This window comes from Lutjanus erythropterus, chromosome 15, assembly GCF_056507025.1.
Source record: "Lutjanus erythropterus isolate fLutEry1 chromosome 15, fLutEry1.hap2, whole genome shotgun sequence".
In the NCBI taxonomy this organism is placed as follows: Eukaryota; Metazoa; Chordata; class Actinopteri; order Lutjaniformes; family Lutjanidae; genus Lutjanus; species Lutjanus erythropterus.
The window spans coordinates 1405786-1419441 of record NC_139331.1 but is presented as its reverse complement, the minus strand read 5'-3'; the positions used below and the strand labels follow the sequence as shown (position 1 = coordinate 1419441).

The 13656-nt window shown below is 56.8% G+C and overlaps 13 non-coding genes across 13 annotated transcripts; 5 read left to right on the top strand and 8 right to left on the bottom strand.

Annotated features, from left to right (window-relative positions):
• The first annotated feature begins 407 nt into the window (after positions 1 to 407).
• Positions 408 to 479, top strand: trnad-guc (transfer RNA aspartic acid (anticodon GUC)). Its single transcript has one exon. It is a non-coding gene; the product is annotated as a tRNA-Asp (tRNA).
• A 205-nt stretch (positions 480 to 684) lies between these two features.
• Positions 685 to 757, bottom strand: trnav-cac (transfer RNA valine (anticodon CAC)). Its single transcript has one exon. It is a non-coding gene; the product is annotated as a tRNA-Val (tRNA).
• Positions 758 to 3067: 2310 nt separating this feature from the next.
• On the top strand, positions 3068 to 3139 carry trnad-guc (transfer RNA aspartic acid (anticodon GUC)). Its single transcript has one exon. It is a non-coding gene; the product is annotated as a tRNA-Asp (tRNA).
• A 205-nt stretch (positions 3140 to 3344) lies between these two features.
• On the bottom strand, positions 3345 to 3417 carry trnav-cac (transfer RNA valine (anticodon CAC)). Its single transcript has one exon. It is a non-coding gene; the product is annotated as a tRNA-Val (tRNA).
• Positions 3418 to 4505: 1088 nt separating this feature from the next.
• trnav-aac (transfer RNA valine (anticodon AAC)) lies at positions 4506 to 4578 on the bottom strand. The gene has a single exon. It is a non-coding gene; the product is annotated as a tRNA-Val (tRNA).
• Positions 4579 to 5789: 1211 nt separating this feature from the next.
• On the top strand, positions 5790 to 5861 carry trnad-guc (transfer RNA aspartic acid (anticodon GUC)). The gene has a single exon. It is a non-coding gene; the product is annotated as a tRNA-Asp (tRNA).
• Positions 5862 to 6066: 205 nt separating this feature from the next.
• On the bottom strand, positions 6067 to 6139 carry trnav-cac (transfer RNA valine (anticodon CAC)). The gene has a single exon. It is a non-coding gene; the product is annotated as a tRNA-Val (tRNA).
• Positions 6140 to 7227: 1088 nt separating this feature from the next.
• trnav-aac (transfer RNA valine (anticodon AAC)) lies at positions 7228 to 7300 on the bottom strand. Its single transcript has one exon. It is a non-coding gene; the product is annotated as a tRNA-Val (tRNA).
• Positions 7301 to 8512: 1212 nt separating this feature from the next.
• trnad-guc (transfer RNA aspartic acid (anticodon GUC)) lies at positions 8513 to 8584 on the top strand. Its single transcript has one exon. It is a non-coding gene; the product is annotated as a tRNA-Asp (tRNA).
• Positions 8585 to 8789: 205 nt separating this feature from the next.
• On the bottom strand, positions 8790 to 8862 carry trnav-cac (transfer RNA valine (anticodon CAC)). Its single transcript has one exon. It is a non-coding gene; the product is annotated as a tRNA-Val (tRNA).
• Positions 8863 to 9950: 1088 nt separating this feature from the next.
• trnav-aac (transfer RNA valine (anticodon AAC)) lies at positions 9951 to 10023 on the bottom strand. Its single transcript has one exon. It is a non-coding gene; the product is annotated as a tRNA-Val (tRNA).
• A 1212-nt stretch (positions 10024 to 11235) lies between these two features.
• trnad-guc (transfer RNA aspartic acid (anticodon GUC)) lies at positions 11236 to 11307 on the top strand. The gene has a single exon. It is a non-coding gene; the product is annotated as a tRNA-Asp (tRNA).
• A 205-nt stretch (positions 11308 to 11512) lies between these two features.
• trnav-cac (transfer RNA valine (anticodon CAC)) lies at positions 11513 to 11585 on the bottom strand. The gene has a single exon. It is a non-coding gene; the product is annotated as a tRNA-Val (tRNA).
• Positions 11586 to 13656: the final 2071 nt, after the last annotated feature.

The window sequence follows — 13656 nt, the reverse complement described above, 5'->3', positions numbered from 1 at the left end:
CGACCGTGCTTGACAAGACACCACTGTCGTTGGGCTCATCTCCGGTGGGGTTGAGTCTGCCTACAGGTGGGAGGCTGACCATCCGATGACCTGGTGCGGGCAGCGCAACGTGGAGCTACAAGCTCTAAAGACAGCACAGATGGTTGTGTATTTCAGACAGAGCGCCTTCCCATCCAACCATCATCCTGTGAGACTCCCCAGGCGGCACTGTGGACTCCTTGCGCTTCCTGGACGCCACCATCACCCAGGACCTCAAGGGGGAGCTCAACATCAGCTGAAGATCAGGAAAAAATGCCTGGCCGTCCTTCTACGTGTTAAAGGCCTCCTTGCATGTTTCCGTATACTCCCCCTAAGTGCTGGAACAGCGCCACCAGCCGGTTTACAGGCCAAGCAGGGCGCTGCGGGGTTCCTCGTTAGTATAGTGGACAGTATCTCCGCCTGTCACGCGGAAGACCGGGGTTCGATTCCCCGACGGGGAGGTTTTCCTTTTCCCGCAGCTGCCTACTGCTCACCAGAGAGGGCAAAAGTTGCTGCCGCCCCGTGCCCTTTTGTCCAAGTGAGGGCATAGGCCGCTGCGCCTATCAACAAGCAGCAGCGGTTTCCTTGGACTGGCGCTGAGCACCGTGCGGGCGTGTGACGATGTGACTGACCACAGCTTGGCCTGAATGCCCAAGCAAAGAAGAGTGTTTCCGCCCGGTTTCGAACCGGGGACCTTTCGCGTGTGAGGCGAACGTGATAACCACTACACTACGGAAACATGCCTGAAGGCCGGCCTGGCTCGTACCCGCGTACACGCGCCTGCTCAGCGAGCGGCAAAACCTGCCGACCGCCGTGATGAAGAGGGAGCTGAGCCGGTAGGCAAAGTTTTCCATTTAGCGGCCGATATACGCGGCTGCCCTCACCTATGGTCATGGGCTTTTGGGTGGTGACCAAAATGATGGGGCTGCGAATAAAAGTGGCTGAAATGAGTTTCCTCCTCAGGGTGGCTTGGCTCAGCCTCACGTACAGGGTGAGGCTGAGCCAAGCCACCCGTAAGGAGATCGGAGTAGAAACGCTGCACCTTTTGCGTCGAAAGGAGCCAGTGGAAGGGGTTCGGGCGTCTGACTAGGATGCCTCCTGGACGTCTTCGTCTGGAGGTTTTGCCGGGCACGTCCAACTGGGAGGAGACGCTGGGGTCGAGCCAGAAGTCGCCGGAGGGATCCCGCATCTCATCTGGCCTGGGAATGCCTCGGGGGCGACCCCACCGGAGGGAGCCGGAAAGCGTTGCTGGGGAGAGGGACGTCTGGAGCACCCCGCTTAGCCTGCTGCCACCGCACACTGACCCCGGACGAACGGAGGAAAATGCCCGGATGGATGGAGAGGGGACGAGGGGTTTTAAACTGGATTCGGTCACACTTGCTGTCTCGGGGATTGGAGTGACAGTAACTGCTGCAGGCACGGGACCGTGAAGGTCTACTGTATTTGAAACGCTCCTTGAGCGGGGATCTGGCCATTCGTAGACAAAGGTCGGCTCTGGCCTTGTTCCAGCCCTCCTGTCGTCGGGGCAAAAACAACAGCAGCAACAACAAAGAAAGATGCAAGCAGCTGAGCAGGGGGGAAAAAACAAAGAAAAACAAAACAAAAGCAGAAAGTTGGCCAAGCAGGAACAGGCAATGTGCTCTAAGTTAAAGACATTTGGCAGAAGGCTGACCGTAGGGAAGGAGGGAAGTCGCTAGTCCCTGTCCGCTTTCTTCGTTGTCTCCAGAGAGATAAACGGCCGCGATTCATATTGTTTCGTGCTCTGCGTCGCCGGGGGTACTGATGACTTTGCCGCGTGCTTTTTGTGGAAGCACCAATAGCAAAGACTGGGATCTGGCCATTCGTAGACAAAGGTCGGCTCTGGCCTTGTTCCAGCGACCTGTGTGCTGACCCGCAAACGTTTACAATGCCAGGCAACACGGTCATTTTACGTGTCGAGGATAGCCTTTTTTTTTTTTTTTTTTTTTTTTTTTTTTTCTCTCCTCCCTTTCACACGAAGGATCCCTACCCATCAATAGCGCTACTGGTTGCTGAAGTTGTTCAGTCAAAGCCTTCTCCTCCCCCGGCGTCTTTGCGTCCTTCGCGCCGGTCGGCGTTCACATGCCACCGCAGGCCAACGTGTAGGGGGCACGGGGCAAGCTTTCCGACCGGGTACCGCCTTCGGAGCGGACAAGCCCGGGCGCGGTAGTGATTGTCCGCGGCAACTTTAACAAAGGTAATCTAAGTCATAAACTTCCCAAATACAGAGCGTCTATGAAATGTACGACCAGAGAGGAGAATGCTTTGAATCGTTGTGTCGCCGCAATCGGATGCGCCTATCACAGCGTCCCGCACGCTGTACAGGGACACTCTGACCACGTCGTGGTCCACCCGGTCCCTGCACACGGGCCGAAATTAAAAGCTCTCCACAGCGGCTGTGAGGACAGCAAAGAAGTTGAACGGCGAAGCCGTGGAGGAGCCTGGACTTGGGGCTTGGACTGCCCCGACTGGTATGTTTTCAGGACTGCTACCGACAGCCTGGGTGAGGACGTAGAGACTGCGACGTCTTGCAACGGCTTCTGGGAAGACTTTAGGTTTAGCAAGGCGGTGAGAGAAGCGAAGCGACAGTACTCTGAGAGACTTCACCAGCGGCTCCCGGCTAACGACCGTGCTTGACAAGACACCACTGTCGTTGGGCTCATCTCCGGTGGGGTTGAGTCTGCCTACAGGTGGGAGGCTGACCATCCGATGACCTGGTGCGGGCAGCGCAACGTGGAGCTACAAGCTCTAAAGACAGCACAGATGGTTGTGTATTTCAGACAGAGCGCGTTCCCATCCAACCATCATCCTGTGAGACTCCCCAGTCGGCACTGTGGACTCCTTGCGCTTCCTGGACGCCACCATCACCCAGGACCTCAAGGGGGAGCTCAACATCAGCTGAAGATCAGGAAAAAATGCCTGGCCGTCCTTCTACGTGTTAAAGGCCTCCTTGCATGTTTCCGTATACTCCCCCTAAGTGCTGGAACAGCGCCACCAGCCGGTTTACAGGCCAAGCAGGGCGCTGCGGGGTTCCTCGTTAGTATAGTGGACAGTATCTCCGCCTGTCACGCGGAAGACCGGGGTTCGATTCCCCGACGGGGAGGTTTTCCTTTTCCCGCAGCTGCCTACTGCTCACCAGAGAGGGCAAAAGTTGCTGCCGCCCCGTGTCCTTTTGTCCAAGTGAGGGCATAGGCCGCTGCGCCTATCAAAAAACAGCAGCGGTTTCCTTGGACTGGCGCTGAGCACCGTGCGGGCGTGTGACGATGTGACTGACCACAGCTTGGCCTGAATGCCCAAGCAAAGAAGAGTGTTTCCGCCCGGTTTCGAACCGGGGACCTTTCGCGTGTGAGGCGAACGTGATAACCACTACACTACGGAAACATGCCTGAAGGCCGGCCTGGCTCGTACCCGCGTACACGCGCCTGCTCAGCGAGCGGCAAAACCTGCCGACCGCCGTGATGAAGAGGGAGCTGAGCCGGTAGGCAAAGTTTTCCATTTAGCGGCCGATATACGCGGCTGCCCTCACCTATGGTCATGGGCTTTTGGGTGGTGACCAAAATGATGGGGCTGCGAATAAAAGTGGCTGAAATGAGTTTCCTCCTCAGGGTGGCTTGGCTCAGCCTCACGTACAGGGTGAGGCTGAGCCAAGCCACCCGTAAGGAGATCGGAGTAGAAACGCTGCACCTTTTGCGTCGAAAGGAGCCAGTGGAGGGGGTTCGGGCGTCTGACTAGGATGCCTCCTGGACGTCTTCGTCTGGAGGTTTTGCCGGGCACGTCCAACTGGGAGGAGACGCTGGGGTCGAGCCAGAAGTCGCCGGAGGGATCCCGCATCTCATCTGGCCTGGGAATGCCTCGGGGGCGACCCCACCGGAGGGAGCCGGAAAGCGTTGCTGGGGAGAGGGACGTCTGGAGCACCCCGCTTAGCCTGCTGCCACCGCACACTGACCCCGGACGAACGGAGGAAAATGCCCGGATGGATGGAGAGGGGACGAGGGGTTTTAAACTGGATTCGGTCACACTTGCTGTCTCGGGGATTGGAGTGACAGTAACTGCTGCAGGCACGGGACCGTGAAGGTCTACTGTATTTGAAACGCTCCTTGAGCGGGGATCTGGCCATTCGTAGACAAAGGTCGGCTCTGGCCTTGTTCCAGCCCTCCTGTCGTCGGGGCAAAAACAACAGCAGCAACAACAAAGAAAGATGCAAGCAGCTGAGCAGGGGGGAAAAAACAAAGAAAAACAAAACAAAAGCAGAAAGTTGGCCAAGCAGGAACAGGCAATGTGCTCTAAGTTAAAGACATTTGGCAGAAGGCTGACCGTAGGGAAGGAGGGAAGTCGCTAGTCCCCGTCCGCTTTCTTCGTTGTCTCCAGAGAGATAAACGGCCGCGATTCATATTGTTTCGTGCTCTGCGTCGCCGGGGGTACTGATGACTTTGCCGCGTGCTTTTTGTGGAAGCACCAATAGCAAAGACTGTTTCCGCCCGGTTTCGAACCGGGGACCTTTCGCGTGTTAGGCGAACGTGATGACCACTACACTACGGAAACCAGGCGCCAACTTGCCACCTGTGCACGCGTGCCGCCGAAGCGACCTGTGTGCTGACCCGCAAACGTTTACAATGCCAGGCAACACGGTCATTTTACGTGTCGAGGATAGCCTTTTTTTTTTTTTTTTTTTTTTTTTTTTCTCTCCTCCCTTTCACACGAAGGATCCCTACCCATCAATAGCGCTACTGGTTGCTGAAGTTGTTCAGTCAAAGCCTTCTCCTCCCCCGGCGTCTTTGCGTCCTTCGCGCCGGTCGGCGTTCACATGCCACCGCAGGCCAACGTGTAGGGGGCACGGGGCAAGCTTTCCGACCGGGTACCGCCTTCGGAGCGGACAAGCCCGGGCGCGGTAGTGATTGTCCGCGGCAACTTTAACAAAGGTAATCTAAGTCATAAACTTCCCAAATACAGAGCGTCTATGAAATGTACGACCAGAGAGGAGAATGCTTTGAATCGTTGTGTCGCCGCAATCGGATGCGCCTATCACAGCGTCCCGCACGCTGTACAGGGACACTCTGACCACGTCGTGGTCCACCCGGTCCCTGCACACGGGCCGAAATTAAAAGCTCTCCACAGCGGCTGTGAGGACAGCAAAGAAGTTGAACGGCGAAGCCGTGGAGGAGCCTGGACTTGGGGCTTGGACTGCCCCGACTGGTATGTTTTCAGGACTGCTACCGACAGCCTGGGTGAGGACGTAGAGACTGCGACGTCTTGCAACGGCTTCTGGGAAGACTTTAGGTTTAGCAAGGCGGTGAGAGAAGCGAAGCGACAGTACTCTGAGAGACTTCACCAGCGGCTCCCGGCTAACGACCGTGCTTGACAAGACACCACTGTCGTTGGGCTCATCTCCGGTGGGGTTGAGTCTGCCTACAGGTGGGAGGCTGACCATCCGATGACCTGGTGCGGGCAGCGCAACGTGGAGCTACAAGCTCTAAAGACAGCACAGATGGTTGTGTATTTCAGACAGAGCGCCTTCCCATCCAACCATCATCCTGTGAGACTCCCCAGTCGGCACTGTGGACTCCTTGCGCTTCCTGGACGCCACCATCACCCAGGACCTCAAGGGGGAGCTCAACATCAGCTGAAGATCAGGAAAAAATGCCTGGCCGTCCTTCTACGTGTTAAAGGCCTCCTTGCATGTTTCCGTATATTCCCCCTAAGTGCTGGAACAGCGCCACCAGCCGGTTTACAGGCCAAGCAGGGCGCTGCGGGGTTCCTCGTTAGTATAGTGGACAGTATCTCCGCCTGTCACGCGGAAGACCGGGGTTCGATTCCCCGACGGGGAGGTTTTCCTTTTCCCGCAGCTGCCTACTGCTCACCAGAGAGGGCAAAAGTTGCTGCCGCCCAGTGTCCTTTTGTCCAAGTGAGGGCATAGGCCGCTGCGCCTATCAACAAACAGCAGCGGTTTCCTTGGACTGGCGCTGAGCACCGTGCGGGCGTGTGACGATGTGACTGACCACAGCTTGGCCTGAATGCCCAAGCAAAGAAGAGTGTTTCCGCCCGGTTTCGAACCGGGGACCTTTCGCGTGTGAGGCGAACGTGATAACCACTACACTACGGAAACATGCCTGAAGGCCGGCCTGGCTCGTACCCGCGTACACGCGCCTGCTCAGCGAGCGGCAAAACCTGCCGACCGCCGTGATGAAGAGGGAGCTGAGCCGGTAGGCAAAGTTTTCCATTTAGCGGCCGATATACGCGGCTGCCCTCACCTATGGTCATGGGCTTTTGGGTGGTGACCAAAATGATGGGGCTGCGAATAAAAGTGGCTGAAATGAGTTTCCTCCTCAGGGTGGCTTGGCTCAGCCTCACGTACAGGGTGAGGCTGAGCCAAGCCACCCGTAAGGAGATCGGAGTAGAAACGCTGCACCTTTTGCGTCGAAAGGAGCCAGTGGAGGGGGTTCGGGCGTCTGACTAGGATGCCTCCTGGACGTCTTCGTCTGGAGGTTTTGCCGGGCACGTCCAACTGGGAGGAGACGCTGGGGTCGAGCCAGAAGTCGCCGGAGGGATCCCGCATCTCATCTGGCCTGGGAATGCCTCGGGGGCGACCCCACCGGAGGGAGCCGGAAAGCGTTGCTGGGGAGAGGGACGTCTGGAGCACCCCGCTTAGCCTGCTGCCACCGCACACTGACCCCGGACGAACGGAGGAAAATGCCCGGATGGATGGAGAGGGGACGAGGGGTTTTAAACTGGATTCGGTCACACTTGCTGTCTCGGGGATTGGAGTGACAGTAACTGCTGCAGGCACGGGACCGTGAAGGTCTACTGTATTTGAAACGCTCCTTGAGCGGGGATCTGGCCATTCGTAGACAAAGGTCGGCTCTGGCCTTGTTCCAGCCCTCCTGTCGTCGGGGCAAAAACAACAGCAGCAACAACAAAGAAAGATGCAAGCAGCTGAGCAGGGGGGAAAAAACAAAGAAAAACAAAACAAAAGCAGAAAGTTGGCCAAGCAGGAACAGGCAATGTGCTCTAAGTTAAAGACATTTGGCAGAAGGCTGACCGTAGGGAAGGAGGGAAGTCGCTAGTCCCTGTCCGCTTTCTTCGTTGTCTCCAGAGAGATAAACGGCCGCGATTCATATTGTTTCGTGCTCTGCGTCGCCGGGGGTACTGATGACTTTGCCGCGTGCTTTTTGTGGAAGCACCAATAGCAAAGACTGTTTCCGCCCGGTTTCGAACCGGGGACCTTTCGCGTGTTAGGCGAACGTGATGACCACTACACTACGGAAACCAGGCGCCAACTTGCCACCTGTGCACGCGTGCCGCCGAAGCGACCTGTGTGCTGACCCGCAAACGTTTACAATGCCAGGCAACACGGTCATTTTACGTGTCGAGGATAGCCTTTTTTTTTTTTTTTTTTTTTTTTTTTTTCTCTCCTCCCTTTCACACGAAGGATCCCTACCCATCAATAGCGCTACTGGTTGCTGAAGTTGTTCAGTCAAAGCCTTCTCCTCCCCCGGCGTCTTTGCGTCCTTCGCGCCGGTCGGCGTTCACATGCCACCGCAGGCCAACGTGTAGGGGGCACGGGGCAAGCTTTCCGACCGGGTACCGCCTTCGGAGCGGACAAGCCCGGGCGCGGTAGTGATTGTCCGCGGCAACTTTAACAAAGGTAATCTAAGTCATAAACTTCCCAAATACAGAGCGTCTATGAAATGTACGACCAGAGAGGAGAATGCTTTGAATCGTTGTGTCGCCGCAATCGGATGCGCCTATCACAGCGTCCCGCACGCTGTACAGGGACACTCTGACCACGTCGTGGTCCACCCGGTCCCTGCACACGGGCCGAAATTAAAAGCTCTCCACAGCGGCTGTGAGGACAGCAAAGAAGTTGAACGGCGAAGCCGTGGAGGAGCCTGGACTTGGGGCTTGGACTGCCCCGACTGGTATGTTTTCAGGACTGCTACCGACAGCCTGGGTGAGGACGTAGAGACTGCGACGTCTTGCAACGGCTTCTGGGAAGACTTTAGGTTTAGCAAGGCGGTGAGAGAAGCGAAGCGACAGTACTCTGAGAGACTTCACCAGCGGCTCCCGGCTAACGACCGTGCTTGACAAGACACCACTGTCGTTGGGCTCATCTCCGGTGGGGTTGAGTCTGCCTACAGGTGGGAGGCTGACCATCCGATGACCTGGTGCGGGCAGCGCAACGTGGAGCTACAAGCTCTAAAGACAGCACAGATGGTTGTGTATTTCAGACAGAGCGCCTTCCCATCCAACCATCATCCTGTGAGACTCCCCAGTCGGCACTGTGGACTCCTTGCGCTTCCTGGACGCCACCATCACCCAGGACCTCAAGGGGGAGCTCAACATCAGCTGAAGATCAGGAAAAAATGCCTGGCCGTCCTTCTACGTGTTAAAGGCCTCCTTGCATGTTTCCGTATATTCCCCCTAAGTGCTGGAACAGCGCCACCAGCCGGTTTACAGGCCAAGCAGGGCGCTGCGGGGTTCCTCGTTAGTATAGTGGACAGTATCTCCGCCTGTCACGCGGAAGACCGGGGTTCGATTCCCCGACGGGGAGGTTTTCCTTTTCCCGCAGCTGCCTACTGCTCACCAGAGAGGGCAAAAGTTGCTGCCGCCCCGTGCCCTTTTGTCCAAGTGAGGGCATAGGCCGCTGCGCCTATCAACAAGCAGCAGCGGTTTCCTTGGACTGGCGCTGAGCACCGTGCGGGCGTGTGACGATGTGACTGACCACAGCTTGGCCTGAATGCCCAAGCAAAGAAGAGTGTTTCCGCCCGGTTTCGAACCGGGGACCTTTCGCGTGTGAGGCGAACGTGATAACCACTACACTACGGAAACATGCCTGAAGGCCGGCCTGGCTCGTACCCGCGTACACGCGCCTGCTCAGCGAGCGGCAAAACCTGCCGACCGCCGTGATGAAGAGGGAGCTGAGCCGGTAGGCAAAGTTTTCCATTTAGCGGCCGATATACGCGGCTGCCCTCACCTATGGTCATGGGCTTTTGGGTGGTGACCAAAATGATGGGGCTGCGAATAAAAGTGGCTGAAATGAGTTTCCTCCTCAGGGTGGCTTGGCTCAGCCTCACGTACAGGGTGAGGCTGAGCCAAGCCACCCGTAAGGAGATCGGAGTAGAAACGCTGCACCTTTTGCGTCGAAAGGAGCCAGTGGAAGGGGTTCGGGCGTCTGACTAGGATGCCTCCTGGACGTCTTCGTCTGGAGGTTTTGCCGGGCACGTCCAACTGGGAGGAGACGCTGGGGTCGAGCCAGAAGTCGCCGGAGGGATCCCGCATCTCATCTGGCCTGGGAATGCCTCGGGGGCGACCCCACCGGAGGGAGCCGGAAAGCGTTGCTGGGGAGAGGGACGTCTGGAGCACCCCGCTTAGCCTGCTGCCACCGCACACTGACCCCGGACGAACGGAGGAAAATGCCCGGATGGATGGAGAGGGGACGAGGGGTTTTAAACTGGATTCGGTCACACTTGCTGTCTCGGGGATTGGAGTGACAGTAACTGCTGCAGGCACGGGACCGTGAAGGTCTACTGTATTTGAAACGCTCCTTGAGCGGGGATCTGGCCATTCGTAGACAAAGGTCGGCTCTGGCCTTGTTCCAGCCCTCCTGTCGTCGGGGCAAAAACAACAGCAGCAACAACAAAGAAAGATGCAAGCAGCTGAGCAGGGGGGAAAAAACAAAGAAAAACAAAACAAAAGCAGAAAGTTGGCCAAGCAGGAACAGGCAATGTGCTCTAAGTTAAAGACATTTGGCAGAAGGCTGACCGTAGGGAAGGAGGGAAGTCGCTAGTCCCCGTCCGCTTTCTTCGTTGTCTCCAGAGAGATAAACGGCCGCGATTCATATTGTTTCGTGCTCTGCGTCGCCGGGGGTACTGATGACTTTGCCGCGTGCTTTTTGTGGAAGCACCAATAGCAAAGACTGTTTCCGCCCGGTTTCGAACCGGGGACCTTTCGCGTGTTAGGCGAACGTGATGACCACTACACTACGGAAACCAGGCGCCAACTTGCCACCTGTGCACGCGTGCCGCCGAAGCGACCTGTGTGCTGACCCGCAAACGTTTACAATGCCAGGCAACACGGTCATTTTACGTGTCGAGGATAGCCTTTTTTTTTTTTTTTTTTTTTTTTTTTTTCTCTCCTCCCTTTCACACGAAGGATCCCTACCCATCAATAGCGCTACTGGTTGCTGAAGTTGTTCAGTCAAAGCCTTCTCCTCCCCCGGCGTCTTTGCGTCCTTCGCGCCGGTCGGCGTTCACATGCCACCGCAGGCCAACGTGTAGGGGGCACGGGGCAAGCTTTCCGACCGGGTACCGCCTTCGGAGCGGACAAGCCCGGGCGCGGTAGTGATTGTCCGCGGCAACTTTAACAAAGGTAATCTAAGTCATAAACTTCCCAAATACAGAGCGTCTATGAAATGTACGACCAGAGAGGAGAATGCTTTGAATCGTTGTGTCGCCGCAATCGGATGCGCCTATCACAGCGTCCCGCACGCTGTACAGGGACACTCTGACCACGTCGTGGTCCACCCGGTCCCTGCACACGGGCCGAAATTAAAAGCTCTCCACAGCGGCTGTGAGGACAGCAAAGAAGTTGAACGGCGAAGCCGTGGAGGAGCCTGGACTTGGGGCTTGGACTGCCCCGACTGGTATGTTTTCAGGACTGCTACCGACAGCCTGGGTGAGGACGTAGAGACTGCGACGTCTTGCAACGGCTTCTGGGAAGACTTTAGGTTTAGCAAGGCGGTGAGAGAAGCGAAGCGACAGTACTCTGAGAGACTTCACCAGCGGCTCCCGGCTAACGACCGTGCTTGACAAGACACCACTGTCGTTGGGCTCATCTCCGGTGGGGTTGAGTCTGCCTACAGGTGGGAGGCTGACCATCCGATGACCTGGTGCGGGCAGCGCAACGTGGAGCTACAAGCTCTAAAGACAGCACAGATGGTTGTGTATTTCAGACAGAGCGCCTTCCCATCCAACCATCATCCTGTGAGACTCCCCAGGCGGCACTGTGGACTCCTTGCGCTTCCTGGACGCCACCATCACCCAGGACCTCAAGGGGGAGCTCAACATCAGCTGAAGATCAGGAAAAAATGCCTGGCCGTCCTTCTACGTGTTAAAGGCCTCCTTGCATGTTTCCGTATACTCCCCCTAAGTGCTGGAACAGCGCCACCAGCCGGTTTACAGGCCAAGCAGGGCGCTGCGGGGTTCCTCGTTAGTATAGTGGACAGTATCTCCGCCTGTCACGCGGAAGACCGGGGTTCGATTCCCCGACGGGGAGGTTTTCCTTTTCCCGCAGCTGCCTACTGCTCACCAGAGAGGGCAAAAGTTGCTGCCGCCCCGTGCCCTTTTGTCCAAGTGAGGGCATAGGCCGCTGCGCCTATCAACAAGCAGCAGCGGTTTCCTTGGACTGGCGCTGAGCACCGTGCGGGCGTGTGACGATGTGACTGACCACAGCTTGGCCTGAATGCCCAAGCAAAGAAGAGTGTTTCCGCCCGGTTTCGAACCGGGGACCTTTCGCGTGTGAGGCGAACGTGATAACCACTACACTACGGAAACATGCCTGAAGGCCGGCCTGGCTCGTACCCGCGTACACGCGCCTGCTCAGCGAGCGGCAAAACCTGCCGACCGCCGTGATGAAGAGGGAGCTGAGCCGGTAGGCAAAGTTTTCCATTTAGCGGCCGATATACGCGGCTGCCCTCACCTATGGTCATGGGCTTTTGGGTGGTGACCAAAATGATGGGGCTGCGAATAAAAGTGGCTGAAATGAGTTTCCTCCTCAGGGTGGCTTGGCTCAGCCTCACGTACAGGGTGAGGCTGAGCCAAGCCACCCGTAAGGAGATCGGAGTAGAAACGCTGCACCTTTTGCGTCGAAAGGAGCCAGTGGAAGGGGTTCGGGCGTCTGACTAGGATGCCTCCTGGACGTCTTCGTCTGGAGGTTTTGCCGGGCACGTCCAACTGGGAGGAGACGCTGGGGTCGAGCCAGAAGTCGCCGGAGGGATCCCGCATCTCATCTGGCCTGGGAATGCCTCGGGGGCGACCCCACCGGAGGGAGCCGGAAAGCGTTGCTGGGGAGAGGGACGTCTGGAGCACCCCGCTTAGCCTGCTGCCACCGCACACTGACCCCGGACGAACGGAGGAAAATGCCCGGATGGATGGAGAGGGGACGAGGGGTTTTAAACTGGATTCGGTCACACTTGCTGTCTCGGGGATTGGAGTGACAGTAACTGCTGCAGGCACGGGACCGTGAAGGTCTACTGTATTTGAAACGCTCCTTGAGCGGGGATCTGGCCATTCGTAGACAAAGGTCGGCTCTGGCCTTGTTCCAGCCCTCCTGTCGTCGGGGCAAAAACAACAGCAGCAACAACAAAGAAAGATGCAAGCAGCTGAGCAGGGGGGAAAAAACAAAGAAAAACAAAACAAAAGCAGAAAGTTGGCCAAGCAGGAACAGGCAATGTGCTCTAAGTTAAAGACATTTGGCAGAAGGCTGACCGTAGGGAAGGAGGGAAGTCGCTAGTCCCTGTCCGCTTTCTTCGTTGTCTCCAGAGAGATAAACGGCCGCGATTCATATTGTTTCGTGCTCTGCGTCGCCGGGGGTACTGATGACTTTGCCGCGTGCTTTTTGTGGAAGCACCAATAGCAAAGACTGGGATCTGGCCATTCGTAGACAAAGGTCGGCTCTGGCCTTGTTCCAGCGACCTGTGTGCTGACCCGCAAACGTTTACAATGCCAGGCAACACGGTCATTTTACGTGTCGAGGATAGCCTTTTTTTTTTTTTTTTTTTTTTTTTTTTTTTTCTCTCCTCCCTTTCACACGAAGGATCCCTACCCATCAATAGCGCTACTGGTTGCTGAAGTTGTTCAGTCAAAGCCTTCTCCTCCCCCGGCGTCTTTGCGTCCTTCGCGCCGGTCGGCGTTCACATGCCACCGCAGGCCAACGTGTAGGGGGCACGGGGCAAGCTTTCCGACCGGGTACCGCCTTCGGAGCGGACAAGCCCGGGCGCGGTAGTGATTGTCCGCGGCAACTTTAACAAAGGTAATCTAAGTCATAAACTTCCCAAATACAGAGCGTCTATGAAATGTACGACCAGAGAGGAGAATGCTTTGAATCGTTGTGTCGCCGCAATCGGATGCGCCTATCACAGCGTCCCGCACGCTGTACAGGGACACTCTGACCACGTCGTGGTCCACCCGGTCCCTGCACACGGGCCGAAATTAAAAGCTCTCCACAGCGGCTGTGAGGACAGCAAAGAAGTTGAACGGCGAAGCCGTGGAGGAGCCTGGACTTGGGGCTTGGACTGCCCCGACTGGTATGTTTTCAGGACTGCTACCGACAGCCTGGGTGAGGACGTAGAGACTGCGACGTCTTGCAACGGCTTCTGGGAAGACTTTAGGTTTAGCAAGGCGGTGAGAGAAGCGAAGCGACAGTACTCTGAGAGACTTCACCAGCGGCTCCCGGCTAACGACCGTGCTTGACAAGACACCACTGTCGTTGGGCTCATCTCCGGTGGGGTTGAGTCTGCCTACAGGTGGGAGGCTGACCATCCGATGACCTGGTGCGGGCAGCGCAACGTGGAGCTACAAGCTCTAAAGACAGCACAGATGGTTGTGTATTTCAGACAGAGCGCGT